The sequence below is a fragment of the Amyelois transitella genome, chromosome 17 (genome assembly GCF_032362555.1).
Source record: "Amyelois transitella isolate CPQ chromosome 17, ilAmyTran1.1, whole genome shotgun sequence".
In the NCBI taxonomy this organism is placed as follows: domain Eukaryota; kingdom Metazoa; phylum Arthropoda; class Insecta; order Lepidoptera; family Pyralidae; genus Amyelois; species Amyelois transitella.
Genome location: NC_083520.1, coordinates 9,540,730 through 9,558,018, shown reverse-complemented (window position 1 = coordinate 9,558,018; position 17,289 = coordinate 9,540,730). Strand labels below are relative to the sequence as shown.

General features: G+C 36.3%; 1 protein-coding gene across 1 annotated transcript in view; it reads right to left on the bottom strand.

Annotated features, from left to right (window-relative positions):
- Positions 1-17,289, bottom strand: part of LOC106138350 (potassium voltage-gated channel protein Shaw) — a 143,171-nt gene that overhangs the window by 15,070 nt on the left and 110,812 nt on the right. The gene's annotated exons all lie outside the window — the stretch shown is intronic.

Genomic DNA, 17,289 nt, shown 5'->3' with positions numbered 1-17,289 from the left:
AGCCAAATAGTTGAACGTGGCCCATCAGACTGTTGGCTCTGTCTACCCCGCAAGGGATAAAGACGTGATAATATGTATGTATGTTGAAGGTATCATTGCATTTACAATCAATTCCATTCAAAAATCTAGACCTACTTGGAGCACCAATAATTTTGGTGAGAAGCATTTTATAATGACTACATTTTTAACAGTAAAATTATAAAACTTGTAATAATTTCTTCTTACTTATGAATGTCGTTAAAGGCAACTAAGGGATAGCCTTATAAACTTGGGATTCTTCTTTTAGGCGATGGGCTATAAACTTGTCACTATTTGAATCTCCTTACACTGCAGTTGTATCATCCAGCATGAAAACTGAAACAGCTCTGTAGTAACCAATCAATTTAGAGCTTTGAAGCTTTTCACTTGAGTAACAAATGGCGTGACAGCGGGCGAGTGCTCTGTAGAGCTTTTAAATTTATTTTAATTAACGGCGCTTAGTTAAATTGGTTGAGAATTTGTTTATTTCATTTGTAGAATCCCAAATGGAACGAATATCTTACGTTTACATAGACATTTGTATAACTGCTAGTGAGTATAGGTTGGCAGTTTGAGTACTAACCTATTATTGTGAGTTAAGATGAGAAATACGCATGTATGAAGCAATAAAAGACCTCTCATATTGGATTCAGGATATGCTTATAATTTGGGATTCTTCTTTTAGGTGATGGGCTAGCAACCTGTCACTATTTCAATCTCATGTCTATCATCAAGCCAAAGAACTGAACGAGGCCGTATCAGTATTTTCAAAACTATTTGCTCTGTCTACACCGAAAGGGATATAGACGTGATCATATGTATGTATGTTGTAAAAAATTTAACTTTTCGCGAGGTTGAGTTCTAATTATTTTTTTAATTACATTAATGCAGAAACTGCAGAATAGCCTAATACTTGCAAAATAATCTAATTATTTATTACGTCCTGGTAAAGGGTCAGGTCAAAAGTACCCGAAATCGCCGAGCTTGCATGAAGAAAGTTATGAATGTGGATGAAGCGAAGGAAGTATGCAGAGATCGTGGCAAGTGGAAAAAGGCAGTCTCTGCCTACCCCTCCGGGAAACAGGCGTGATTTTATGTATGTATGTAATCTAATTAATTTGCCAGTAAAAAAAAAGTAATATCATCTACTTACACAAGCGGGCACCAAATTAGGTTAAGTTACCATTAAGCGGTTTCTCCCAAGAAATGGGTGATTTTATCTCAGTCACAAAAAGGCGGGTGCTGCCACGCCTTGACTGATAACTCTCATTTGTATACGTACAAACAAACATTTTAATGCAAGAATATGCTCGTGTCGGATTAGTGAGCCGCTGTCGTTTTTCGTGAAATGTTACTCGCACTGACTTTTTTTGCTTTTTCGTCGACGTGAACCCAAAACGTAATGTGTTTTGGGAAAATAACACTTGGATAATACTTTTTTTTTGCTCCCAAACTTGAAAATTCCGTTGACAGATCCTACCTATATATTAAATTCGATCAAAATCAGAGCAGCCGCTCGAAAGTGACATTATTAAATACATAAGTTAACTCAACGCCAACTGCTAATCTTTAACAGGTTACCTGGAAGAGATCGCTTCTAGTGATAAGTTCGCATTTTGCTGCTATGTTTTTAATACATGATTGTGAATTTTATGTTATTTATTGTGGTGTAATAAAGAGTTATTGTATTGTATAAGTTGATTGGTAGACTTCACTCGCTTGCTCTCTCAGTCAATTTATACTAATACTAGCGGCCCGCGCCGGCTTCGCACGGGTGGACATATTTTGAATAATCTACCTGAAAACTAATTTATTTCAAAACAAATTTATGCCTATGTCACTTTTGAAGGTCTATTCTATATCTGTGCCAAATTTTATCAAAATCGGACCAGTAGTTTTTGAGTTTATTCCACACAAACATACAAAAATACAAATCTTTCCTCTTTATTATTAGTGTGGATTATAAAGCTGAAGAGTTTGTTTGTTTGAACGTGCTAATCTCAGGAACTACGGGTTTGAATAGAAAAATTATTTTTGTGTTGAATAGACCATTTATCAAGGAAGGCTTTAGGGTATATAACATCACGCTTCAACTATAAAAAGCGAAGAAATAATGGAAAATGTGAAAGAAACGGGGAAAATTATTATATATCCTTAAGGGCTTCAATGATACCCAAAATAACTATTCCACGCGGACGAAGTCGCGGGCACAGCTAGTTAATATATAATTTCATTGCCATGGTAACTCCAGTCTTTAAAACAACCATAACATCAACATTATTTCCCAGAGGGGTAGGCTAAGACATCTTTCCATTTGTCACTATCCTTGCATACTTCTTTCGCTTCATCCAAATTCATAACTCTTTGCATGCACCTCAGTAGTTCAAGGTAGAACGCTAAAGAGCTGAAAAGTGATTAATATTTACAGTACAAGTTACTTTCGCCTGACCTCTGTGACCCAGTTAGGGGACATTTACACATGTTTACCTTATCATTCCTCATGAGACACTTGATACATGTGCTTATTCCCTTTTCCGCCTTTACGACACTCATGGGATAGTAAAGAAGTGGACCTATGAACGACACTGAACTTAAGAAATCTCATGAAATCAGTATTTAATGCAACATATTTTCAAATAATTTTTTAACATTAAAAGCTGGAAAGGTATATTTTGTTTTATTTTTTTTTGGGTGTCGTGTGGTTCCCGGCACCAGTGCAAAAAGAATAGGACCACTCCATCTCTTTCCCATGAAAGTCGTAAAAGGCGACCAAGGGATAGGCTTACAAACTCAGGATTCTTTTATTAGGCGATGAGCTAGCAACCTGTCAGTATTTGAATCTCATTTCGATCATTACTAAGCCAAATAGCTGAGCGTGGTCTGTCAGTCTTTTTAAGACTGTTGGCTCTGTCTACCCCACAAGGGATATAGACGTGACCATATGTATGTATGTAGGTTTATTTTCATGAATTCTTTTCAAGAAGCTATACAAAAGTTGGCTCGCCACCAAATTCATAGAGCTCGTGTTGTGAAACCTTAATTTTCTGAAAAAATAAAACAAAGAATGATACTGCCTCGCTCTGCCATTTTTTTCATTTATTTGCACGAAGAGATAAACCCGCCTTTGTACAGTACCATTATTTTATATTTGTAATACATACATACATACATAGCATCACGTCTATATCCCTTGCGGGGTAGACAGAGCCAACAGTCTTGAAAAGACTGAATGGCCACGTTCAGCTATTTGGCTTAATGATAGAATTGAGATTCAAATAGTGACAGGTTGCTAGCCCATCGCCTAAAAAAGAATCCCAAGTTTGTAAGCCTATCCCTTAGTCTCCTTTTACGACATCCATGGGAAAGAGATGGAGTGGTCCTATTCTTTTTTGTATTGGTGCCGGGATAATAAAATAAATATAAACGAAAATTTACTGTAATTTATCCAAGCCGATTAGACAAAGGTAAACCACACGTAAATTTTGGTGAACAAGATACGGGCGCCTACGAATATTAATTATTTGTAATGTGCTCCTTTATTGGACAATAAAACAATTCACTCATTCATTCACTCACTCAATACTAAGATCAGTTGCTAATTAGTATTTTATCTCGGTCATTTCGGATCAAATTACAATGATATGTGGTCACTGAGCGACTGGAAGTAACTAGCAAAGACGTGTTTTACAACTGTATTATTTTTTAATCAAGATGTATGTTAGTTTTTAAGATACATATATACCTACTCGTAGCTATGAGCCTTCGATGCCTGAAAACTTATAATTCATTCATTTATATAATCACTTCTATATCTTCTGTGGGGTACACAAAGCCAGCATTATTTTCAAATTAATTTTTAACATTAAAAGCTGGAAATGTATATTTTGTTTGTTTTTTTTTTGGGTGCCGTGTTGTACACCAGTACAAAAAAGAATAGGACCACTCCATCTCTTTCCCATGAATGTCGTAAAAGGCGATTAAGGGATAGGCTTACAAACTCAGGATTCTTTTATTAGGCGATGAGCTAGCAACCTGCCAGTATTTGAATCTCCAATTCGATCATTACGCCAAATAGCTGAGCGTGGCCTGTCAGTCTTTTTAAGACTGTTGGCTCTGTCTATCCCACAAGGGATATAGACGTGACCAATGGTCACTGACCATATGTATGTGTGTAGGTTTATTTTCATGAATTCTTTTCAAGAAGCTTCACAAAACTTGGCTCGCCACCAAATTCATAGAGCTCGTGATGTGAAAACTTAATTTTCTGAAAAAATAAAACAAAGAATGATACTGCCTCGCTCTGCCATTTTTTTCATTTATTTGCACGAAGGGATAAGCCCGCCTTTGTACTGTACCATTATTTTATATTTGTAATACATACATACATACATAGCATCACGTCTATATCCCTTGCGGGGTAGACAGAGCCAACAGCCTTGAAAAGACTGAAAGGCCACGTTCAGCTGTTTGGCTGAATGTTAGAATTAAGATATTTGTAATGTGCTCTTTTATTGGACAATAAAACAATTCACTCATTCATTCACTCACTCAATACTAAGATCAGTTGCTAATTAGTATTTTATCTCGGTCATTTCGGATCATATTACAATGATATGTGGTCACTGAGCGACTGGAAGTAACTAGCAAAGACGTGTTTTACAACGTAATATTTTGAAATCAAGATGTATGTTAGTTTTTAAGATATATACTCGTAGCTATGAGCCTTCGATGCCTGAAAATTTATAATTCATTCATTTATATAATCACGTCTATATCTTTTGTGGGATACACAGAGCCAGCTGTTTTGAAAGACTGACAGACCACGTTCAGCTGTTGGGCTTAATGATAGAATTGAGATTCAAATTGTGACAGGTTGCTAGCCCATCACCTTAAAGAGGAATCCCATTTATATACGCCCCAAATATATATCAATTAGTCGCCTTTAACGGCATCTATGTGAAAGAGATGGAGTGGTCCTATTCTTTTATCTATTGGTACCGGGAGCCACACGGCACAAGGGGATACGTAAAACTACATTATCAGATTACTTCTCCATAAATCTATACTAATATTATAAAGCTGAAGAGTTTGTTTGTTTGTTTGAATGAGCTAATCTCAAGAACTACTGGTTCGAATTGAAAAATTCTTTTTGCGTTGAATAGACCATTTATCGAGGAAGGCTTTAGGCTAAAATCACGCTGCAACTATTAGGAGCGAAGAAATAATGGAAAATTTAAAAAAACCGGGGAAAATTCACCCTTAAGGGCTTCAATGATATCCAAAATAACTATTCCACGTGAAATAAGTCGCGGGCACAGCTAGTATTTGATGAAATATCAATGAGCAAACGTCCAACAAACAAATTCTTGCTGATTCAATTCGTAATCGATAAGGCCAATATTTAACTGGCGTTAGGGAAAAGGAATGCCATTAAAACGGCTAAAGAGAACTGCGTGGAATGTCGTTTGGAGTAAGTCATCAGCGTTGAACTAGATATTTTTTTATATTTAACCAGCTATTTATGGGCCACGACATTTATTGTGCCGTTTGGTTCGTAACACTTTAGAATTGGACCGTACTCCATATTTTACTCATAGATGTCGAAAAAGCGACTAAAGGAAAGGTTAATATCATACCTAGATGTCGAAAAAGACGATTAAAGGAACGATTAATAAAATTGGGATTCTTGTTAGAGTCGATGGGCTAGGAACCTGCCACTTTTTGAATCTCAATTTTTTTTGTTACTCTTCCACGCAAGAATTACTGAACGGATTTTCATGAAACTTTACAGTAACATAGCTAAGACATTGAAATAAAACAAATTTGCGGGTAAAACAGATAGTGATAAATCGCGTTTCATATTTAAGGGCATAGTAAAGCATGAACATGCTTCACTTTAAAAAAATAAATAAAAGACCTACGTCACTATTTGAATTCCAATTCTATCAATAAGCCTAAATGAACGTGGTCTTTGATTCTTTTAAGACAGTTGACTCTGTGTGCCCCGCAAGGGATACGGACGTGATTATATGAATTATGAAGGAACTATCTGTTGCCCGCGACTTCGTCCGCGTAAATTTCGAGTTGAATCTTAATCATACAGTCAGATACAGACAGACAGACAAAAAATGTAAAAAGAAATTCTCTATCCGTTTCAGTCAAAATATTAAATGTACAGACAAAATATTTTTACCGTTTTATTATATGTAGTATTTTGATTTTCAGTTTTTTTAAATAAAATACTCAAACAATACAAAAAAAAAATATTTTTAATCAAAAAACATATCTTGTAATTGTTGGGATTCGAACTTGGACCGCCAACTTCACAGTCTCAGGGGCTAACCACTGGACCATCGAGGCCGTTGCGTTGGTGTCGAAATTAAAGTAGACTACATACATATGGTCCCGTCTATATCCCTTGCGGGGTAGACAGAGCTAACAAGCTTGAAAAGTCTGAATGGCCACGTTCAGCTATTTGGCTTAGTGATAGAATTGAGATTCAAATAGTGATAGGTAGCTCGCCCATCGCCTAAAAAAGAATCCCAAGTTTGTAAGCCCATCCCTTAGTCGCCTTTCACTTATATTCATATGTTATAGGTAAAATACTGTCGTATAATGATAAATGACTTTGAATTTTTAATTTCGTAACTTATTTGCAGGCAAACTGATGCCTTGAGTTCATTCAAATGTCGATTACTTTTTTTTAGTCAACCGATTTTGATAAAAACAAACTTTAAATATTATTCTGCGTTGAAACAAAGCAATTGGTGAAAGTTTGAAGTAAATCGGTTCAGTACTTTCGGAGATAATCGTGATCATACATACAGACAGACAGACAGATAGATAGACAGACAGACAAGAAATTCAAAAAAAATATTTTTGCTTTCTATTATTCATTCTAAGTGTCCCTCTATCCATTTCAGTCAAAAATACTAATTGTACAGACAAAATATTTTTACTGTTTAATTATATGTATAGATTAGGCGGCCTCTGTGGCGCAGCGGTTGTGCGTTGTCTGTGACACCGGAGGTCCCGGGTTCGAATCCCGGCCAGGGCATGATGAGAAACGAACTTTCTCTGATTGGCCTGGGTCTTGTATGTTTATCTATATAAGTATTTATTATAAAATATAGTACCGTTGAGTTAGTATCTCGTAACACAAGTCTCGAACGTGTGATTTGTCCCGTAGTTATATATTTATTTATTATTATGAAGAAGTAAATTGAATTTGCAAAAACGCTGTCTCTTATGAATTACGCGGACTAGTTAAACCTCCCCATTGATCTCAATTTAATCGGGCATTACGGTCCACAAACAGACCTTAAGTTTTGTCTTCCAATTCGATTCGTTACACAGCGGACAAAGAATACAAATCGATTTGGATTATCCTCCATTTCTGGGATTCGAGTTAACTATAATCGGATTAAGAGTTTATGATATGACTATAAGGGTGAGGATGTTTACGCGTCTATTTAATTATGGGTAATACATACATACATACATATGGTCACGTCTATATCCCTTGCGGGGTAGACAGAGCCAAAAGTCTTGAAAAGACTGAATGGCCACGTTCAGCTATTTGGCTTAACGATAGAATGGAGATTAAACTAGTGACAGGTTGCTAGCCCATCGCCTAAAAAAGAATCCCAAGTTTGTAATCCTATCCCTTAGTCGCCTTTTACGACATCCATGGGAAAGAGATGGACTGGTCCTATTCTTTTTTGTATTGGTGCCGGGAACCACACGGCAATTATGGGTAATTTCTGGATAAATAAAGATTATATCATAATACCCGGGACCTCCGGTGTCACAGATAAGCGTACTACCGCTGCGCCACAGCGGCCGCAGAGGTTACCTCAATATACGAGTATTTCCCTTTGCCGTAAACATCATCGTTTAGCATTATGAAATCACGCCACTTATCCTTCTTTCCACTTGTCACGGTCCCTGCATACTTCTTTCGCGTCATCCACATTCATCACTCTCTTCATACAACCTCATCTGTTTCGGGTGATTTCAATAACTCTAAAGAGTCATTTACAATGTCTACCATAAAATTAACCACCTTAATTAAAACAGGAAATTATAATTAACAATAGCTCCAGGTTAACGCAACTTTATAATGAGGTACGTAATTTCCATTATCTGTTTGGATAGGACTATCTCCATTACGCTACGTAGTCATAAAATATTTATATAGTATTCATAAAATAACAGTGGACAGGTATTCCTATTACGGAAAATTATTAAAGGGTTGATTAATTTATGCGGCCGTGTGGTGCACAGTGCCGTGTGGTTCCCGGCACCAATACAAATTAGAATAGGACCACTCCATCTATTTCCCATGAATGTCGTAAAAGGCGACTAAGGGATAGGCTTACAAACTTGGGATTCTTTATTTAGGCGATGAGCTACTCGTAGCAACCTGTCACTTTTTGTATCTCAATTCTATCATCAGGCCAAATAGCTGAACGAGGCCATTCAGTCTTTTCAAGACTGTAAGCTCTGTCTACCCCGCTTGGAATATAGACGTGACCATATGTATGTATGTATTGAAAATTTCTAAATCTAAGAAATCTAGTCTACAAAATACGGGTAATTGCTGTAATTTTTTTTATGAATGTGGATGAAGCGAAGGAAGTATGCAGAGATCGTGGCAAGTGGAAAGAGGTAGTCTCTGCCTACCCCTCCGGGAAAGAGGCGTGATTTTATGTATGTTATGTATGTATTAGTTCTACATTCATTCATGTTTTATAATGTAGACAATGTGCATTCGTCCACGGTTTAGATTTAAGAGATCTATATTTGTAAATTGTCGTCCGATGAAAATGCTGCAGTGTAGTTTGTTCCGCCGCTTCTTCTACACATGCGCTTTGGAAGCGGTAGTAGTTATAATTAGATTTAAGTTATGTGACGTCAATAAGTGATACCTTGTATCCAATTTTGAAAATAAATCTATTCTGTTCTATTCTTTTTTTATATTCGCACGCGTCCGCTGAGCTTGAAATATTTATAAATAGTAGATCGTTAGCAGCTTACTCGAGGCAGGCTCGCTTTACACAGAGTGGCTCGTTAGCGCACCAATTAGAACGTGTTTCACTGTTCAAACGACTTTAAAATCGTAGGTTATTGATTAAATTAACAAGTAGGTACCTACATAGATGCATATAATCACATTTTTTAGTATACAATAATAAATTTTTGATTGATCAGTCGTACGCTTATACCTTCTGTGGTGTAGAGGTTATGTGCTTCACTCATAATGCATGCTTCAATTTCGGTAAGATTTTGAACGTCGTTTGAACAGTGTGCCGTGTGGTTCCCGGCACCAATACAAAAAAGAATAGGACCACTCCATCTCTTTCCCATGGATGTCGTAAAAGGCGTCTAAGGGGTAGGCTTATTAACTTGGGATTCTTCTTTTAGGCGATGGGCCAGCAACCTGTCACTATTTGAATCCTATCTTAAAGCCAAATAGCTGAACGTGGCCTATCAGTCTTTAAAAGACTGTAGGCTCTGTCTACCCCGCAAGGGATATAGACGTGATTATATGTATGTATGTATGTTCTTAAAGTGCGCATTTAGCGCGATCATTCCGTCAGTTTCTTGGCCGACTCTCTATTCTAAGATTTATTGGAAGAAAGATATTATTACTTGGTGTCGAAATGAGTTATACCTACCTAGAACGAATTTAATATTTTTTTAGCTTCAAAACTTTTCACATTATTTTAACTCCTGTCCTAAACACATACATACATATAATCACGTCTATATCATTTGCGGGGTAGACAGAGCCAACATTGTTGAAAATACTGATAGGCCAGTTTCAACTGTTTGGCTTTATGATAGAATTGAGAATCTTATATAATGACAGGTTGCTAGCCCGTCGCCTTAAAGAAGAATCCCAAGTTTATGCCCTGGCCGGGATTCGAAACCGGGATCTCGTGTGTCACAGACAAGCGTACTACCGCTGCGCCATAGAGGCCGTCAAAATAAGAATTAGATAAAAAAAACATTTCTCATTTTTTGGTTTCTAAAGCTATCGATCACACATCCGAATAAAGCTGAAGATTCCCATGGAAAACGAAGTCATCCATCACGTTATGAACGTTTGAGCAAATACGTATGAAGATATGTGTACGTACTTTACGAATTGCTCATTTTTAATGGTTTTTATAAGGCTGTAGTGAGTGTAAAAGCTGAACAGGGCCGGCCTCGTCCAATTTTTAAGGACCAAATTTCGAATGTCTTAAAAAAGGGAGATGTTAGGAGTATCCTAAGCGACTAAGGTTGTTAGGAATAAGGCGACTAAAGTAAAGGCTTATTAACTAGGAATTCTTCTTATGAGCGATGGGCTAGCAGCATGTCATACTATCTTAATTTCATTTCAGTCATTGGGCCGTAAATCTGAACGTCGTCTTTCAGTCTTTGAGATTCTGTCTACCTCGTGAGAGATGAAGACATGAATATATGTATGTATGTAAATGTGCCGTGTGATTCCCGGCACTAATAGAAAAAAGAATAGGACCACTCCATCTCTTTCCCATGGATGTCATACAAGGCGACTAAGGGGTAGGCTTCTAAACTTGGGATTCTTCTTTTAGGCGATGGGCTAGCAACCTGTCACTATTTGCATCTCAATTCTATCTTAAACCCAAATAGCTGAACGTGGCCTATCAGTTTCTTTAAGACTGTTGGCTCTATCTACCTCTGAAGGGATATAGACGCTATTATATGTATGTATGTAAATAAAAATATCACCTAACACGATAAATCTGAAACGTAAACCATGGGACGTTTCTATAAGAGTACTAGCTGTCCCGGCAAACGTTGTTTTGCCATATAAATAATGTTTAAGTAATTTCTAGTTTCAAAAAAAATGTTAAGTGTGGACAACCCTTATCACCGAGGGATATGAAAAATAGATGTTGACCGATTCTCAGACCTCAATATGCTCACAAAATTTCATGAGAATCGGTCAAGCCGTTTCGGAGGAGTACGGGAACGAACATTGTGACACGAGAATTTTGTATATAAGATAAAATGAATGAAATATGTCACACAAACAATGCAGCAGAACTATTTGTGTCAAGAGCTAAACAAGAGTTCGGAACAAGTAGAAACTTATGTTTCTGATAGAACAAGTACAAAGTAAGTAGACAAAATGCCAGGGAAGATAAGCAACACTTACGGCCCACATCTCTTTAATTGTGTGTTGTGTTTTTTTTTTTTGTGGCACTTTAATTTGTAATCTGTTTAAATGCCGTGTGGTTCCCAGCACCAATAAAAATAGAATAGGACTCCGTGGAACTCCGTCTCGTTCCCATGGATGTCGTAAAAGGCGACTAAGAGCTCACAAACTTGGGATTCTTATTTTAGGCGATGGACTAGCAACCTGTCGCTAATTGAATCACAATTCTATCATTAAGCCAAACAGCTGATCTTGGCCTATCAGTCTTTACAAGGCTGTTGCCTCTATCTACCCTGCAAGGGATATAGACGTGATTATATGTATGTATTTCCTATTAATGTTGCTTTTAGGTACTTATACAAAAACATTAGGGAAGACCCGAGTTACTACCTCAGACCCAAAAAGCTGAAAGGTCAGATTCATTCAAATTTCTGAGACATTTCCTATTAATGTTGCTAAACATTTACATACAAAATACGCTTAATTATTGTACCGAAGTATTACGGAGGTAAAATTAGACAATTCCTTTAATCCAACCTTACGAACCGCTCCTTGATATTTCATAATTAATTAGGATCGACGTAGCTCTGGATATTGTAATTAACATTTTGATTTATGTTAACAAAATTAGGTGGAAGACGCAAGCTTGTATGTGTATTAAGGTACGTCCACAGTTAATATTAAGCTCTATTCACACTAGAAGAGGACCACTCCTTCTCTTTCTCATGAATGTCGTAGGCGACTAAGGGATTGGCTTATAAACTTGGGATTCTTTTTTTAGGCGATGAGCTAGCAACCTGTCACTATTTGAATCTCAATTCTATCATAAAGCCAAAAAGCTGAACGTGGCCTATCAGTCTTGAAAAGACTGTTGGCTCTGTCTACCCCGCAAGGGATATAGACGTGACTATATGTATGTATATATGTATGTATATTCACACAGTATTACCTGCAACAGGAAAGGATATAATCGTTTTTTAAACCCCTTATCCCTCTAGGTTTTGAGAGGAACCAAAGGTCCGCCTTTGGCCACGATCCTAAATTAGGTAAGTCAAATACATACATACATACATACATAAAATCACGCCTCTTTCCCGTAGGGGTAGACAGAGTCTACAACTTTCCATTTGCCACGATTTCTGCATACTTCCACACTAATAATCCACATTAATAACTCTCTTCATGCAAGTTCGGCGGTTTTGGGTACTCTTGACCAGACCCTTACAAAAAATAAATTTATAAATTAAATAATTACTTATTTAATGTGATATATAATATCACATCTATTTATCCCTTGCAGGGTAGACAGAGCCAACAGTCTTGAAAATACTAAAGAACGTTAAACTGTATATAGACGTGATCATATGTATGTATAAGGGATATAGACGTGATCATATGTATGTATGTATGTATGTTAAACTGTATGACTGCAATTGAGATTCTTATAATATACTTAAGATATAACAATAAACTTTTTCAAATCAACAATAACGAAACGCAGTCATCTGCCAATCTACGCCAGAATTTACAAATTTGTGGGTCATTAATACCCCTTTAAGGTTAACATCAGACATTATTCAGCGCGGGGAGGGTTAATTGTTAGTCATTATTTACTGGGCAGATTTTTTTGGCATTTTGCACCACAGTAATTTGTGATTGATGAAGAATTAATTACGTTTTAAGAGGATTTCTTAGGATCGTCTAGCAATTCAGAATAGAATTCAGAAAATATAGACCTTGAAAAATATTTAAGTTTGTTAATAACATTAACTAAAGCGAGTAGGTGAATTTTGGTGAGGATTCATCATGTCTGAATTTCTGTTATCATTTATTCATTCACGTCTATATCATCGCCTTTTCATTCATTAATTATTCAGTCATTCATTCATATAATCATGTGTATAACCCTTGCGGGGAAGACAGAACCAATTGCCTTGAAAGACTGATAGGTTTAATGATAGAATTGAGATTCATATAGTGACAGGTTGCTAGCCCATCATACATACATACATATAGTCACGTCTATATCCCTTGCGGGGTAGACAGAGCTAACAGTCTTGATAAGACTGATAGGCCGCGTTCAGCTATTTGGCCTAATGATAGAATTGAGATTCAAATAGTGACAGGTTGCTAGCTCATCGCCTAAAAACAAGATTCCCAATTTTGTTAGCCTGTCCCTTAGTCGCCGTTTATTACAGGAAAAAGATGAAGTGGTCCTATTCTTATTTATATCGGTGTCGGATACCACACGACATTGAGGTTCACATTGTTTATTATTTCACTTTATTAAAAAAAAATTTAAAGCACCACCCGTTCTGAATTCAGGAAGTAACAAGCTATTCAGATCGGGCTCATACCAAGTCAGCGCGCGCTTTGACCAATTCGCCGTAGCAATTCAGATATTGCATCTGAATCTCAAAGCTAATGATTCAATGATCTCACTGTGTACATTAGTCATGCGTCACTGATTTTGTATTCAATTCATTACTGTTACATTACTATTACATTAAATGTGCCGTGTGGTTCCCGGCACCAATACAAAAAAGAATAGGACCATATCTTTCCCACGGATGTCGTAAAAGGCGACTAAGGGATAGGCTTACAAACTTGGAATTCTTTTTTTAGGCGATGACCTAACAACCTGTCACTATTTGAATCTCAATTCTATCAATAAGCTAAATAGCTGAACGTGGCCCGCCATTCAGTCTTTTCAAGACTGTTGGCTCTGTCTACCCCGCAAGGGATATAGACGTGACCATATGAGAAATTAAACACAGGAATTTAACGTAGCTTTATTAATTATATTGTCTTATTATTAACTTGGAAGGTCGTATGGCCGTCTCCAAGCACAATGTACGAAGGAATGAACAAGACAGGATTGCGGTTAAATCGCATCTACATATACTAATATTATAAAGCTGAAGAGTTTGTTTGTTTGAACGCGCTAATCTCAGGAACTGCTGGTACGACTTGAAAAATTATTTTTGTGTTGAATAGACCATTTATCGAGGAAGGCTTTAGGCTTTACAACATCACGCTGCAACTATAAGGAGCGAAGAAATAATGGAATATGTGAAAAATGAACAACGTTTTCTAAACAAAAAACGTAAAACTTAACGATAATAATAATAATTATAACATTTTTGTAAATTCCATCTAAATAAATACATAGGTATTTGTTGAATTGAACATAAATATAGGAATTTCCCCCACATAATACAAAAAGAAATATAGCACGTCTTTATTCTTTAAGGAGCAGACGGAGTCAACAGTCCAAAAAAAAATCCATCCAGATCACGTTAACTAAATTATTTGGGTACCTAGTGAAAATATTCTCTAAAATCAATTTATTCATTGATTTATGTTTCAATTGAGCAATCAACTTTGAAAAACACTAATTAAAATCAATAACATTCCATTAAAATATAGAAATACAACAAAAAATTCCAATTTGTACAACAACACAAATTCATTGTGAATAGTTCAACAATGTTGAATGATTTCAACTGTACAAATGTTTGATCAAACGTTGGCCTGATGTTGGTCGTGTTATTCAATAGTAGACGTGTTGAGTTTAATCAAGAATAATTGATAGTGATGTTTGAAATTAAATGTAGGTACATAACATATTTTCAAAACATACATACATACACTAGCTGTGCCCACGACTTCGTCCGCAAGGAAAAGTTATTATGGGCATCATTGAAGCCCTCAAGGTTGAATAATTTTCCCCGTTTTTTTGCACATTTTCGATTATTTCTTCGCTCCTAATAGTTGAAACGTGATGTTGTATAACTTAAAGCCTTTCTCGGTAAATAGTCTATTCAACACAAAAAGAATATTTCAATTCGAACCAGTAGTTCCTGAGATTAACGCGTTCAAACAAAGAAACAAACAAAAAAACAAACAAACTCTTCAGCTTTACAATATTAGTATAGATTACAACAAAACAAATTTAAAACATTCCCTAGAAAATACGAGTGCCGTGTGGTTCCCGGCGCCATTACAAAAAAGAATAGGACCACTACATCTCTTTCCCACGGATGTCGTAAAAGGCGACTAAGGGATAGGCTTATAAACTTGGGATTCCTCTTTTAGGCGATGGGCTAGCAACCTGTCACTATTTGAATCTCAATTCTATCACTAAGCCAAACAGCTGAGCGTGGCCTTTCAGTCTTAAAAAGACTGGCGGCTCTGTCTACCCCGCTAGGGATATAGACGTGATCATATATATGTAGGATGTATGTAAAATACGAGACGTGAAAATGGAACTAGAAGCGGGAGTATGGTCCTTAGTGTCAAGGGCGCTCGACTCACAAGGGCCATTGTTTCTCCGTGTTTGAAGAAAATGAGGTACGGCTCAGCCGTGTCTTCCTTTCATTCCAACTATGACACAAATATTTAACGTACAATTTGAACCTTTTAATGTTTAATGTGACGCGTACGCAACTATACACTATTAGATTAAGACTAAAATAATTTACTTATTTTAACAAAAAATATATTTGGCAAATGAATTAGTGCCGTGTGGTTCCCGGCAGTAATATAAAAAAGAATAGGATCACTCCATCTCATTTCCCTTGGACGTCGTAAGAGGCGATTAAAGGATAGGCTTATACACTTAGAATTCTTATTTAAGGCGATGGGCTAGCAACCTGTCACTATTTGAATCTCAATTATATCATAAAGCCAAACAGCTGAACGTGGTATATTAGTCTCTTCAAGACTGTTGGCTCTGTCTACCCCGCAAGGGATATAGACGTGACTATATAAATTAATAAATTAGTTGAAGACTGAATACGAGAGGGGCCGACAGAAATCGAAATAAAGTCCTATATTAATTAAATTTTTGTGGATACAAGTTTGTTACTTGGAACCTGTTATACCAAAGTAAAGTCATTTGTTTGTTTTCTCATTACACCTTATCTACTAAACTGATCTTTTTTAAAATTTTTGGTATACATAATTGAGATACTGGTGAAGGATATATACTTTTCATCCCGGATAAAACGTTAGTTGCTGTGGAATTTACGAAAAACTCGTTTTCTTTGAATCAATGTACAGATTTCATCTCGACGTTCACCCACACCGTAAGAGCATCGAATAGAATAGAATAGATTTATTTTCAAAATTGGATACAAGGTATCACTTATTGACGTCACAATCACTTATTTACGTCATCGGTTAGGAATCAAACTAATGTACATAACTGAGAAACGAAGCATGCCAGTAAAAGACTATTTAAGTGGAATAAACAGCTTTGGTGAAGTCGGATTCCAGACAGTTCATAATCGAATAAAACAGACAGTACGGAAATAAAGTCTTGAAATGAAACGTTAAACTATTATTGCGTACATACATACATATCATGATGTCTATATCCCTTGCGGGGTAGACAGAGCCAACAGTCTTCATAAGACTGAAACAGGTTGCTACCCCATCGCCTACAAGAAGAGTCTCAAGTTTATAAGCCAGTCCCTTGGTCGCCTTTTACGACATCCATGGGACAGAGATGGAGTAGTCCTATTCTTTTTTATATTGGTGCCGGTAACCACACTATTATTGCACTGTCCATCCAGACTTTAATGAGATATTCAGTTTATTTGCAATTAACGATGATCCGAATTTAGCACCATCTATAAGAGATGACAGGTTTTTCGCAAATATCACGGGAACAATAGATTTTTTTACCGGGTATAAAAGTAGATTATAATGTGATACTTAGTACCTTTATAAATAAGTATGTCTACTAATACATAAAAAATTTTTGCAACATCTGAAAGGGTAAATGAAGATCTGGTATACATTAAAATTTAAGACCTTGTTGTACTTAACTATGCAAATAAAATTTGAATTTGATGCTATTATTAATTTATTTGTTTCTTTGTTGAAGAAAAATTGGTTCAGTAGTGAAGAGATCATGCGTAATCTACTGATCCAATCTTCTTGAGGATTATATCAAGAGTTTGCACAAGGACATATAGGTTACTTTTCATTTCAGTAAAAATTACAGCCCATTTGTAAGTGGCGCTTAATTCGCGCCAACTGTTGGCGAAAAATATTTAGCAATGTATGTAATA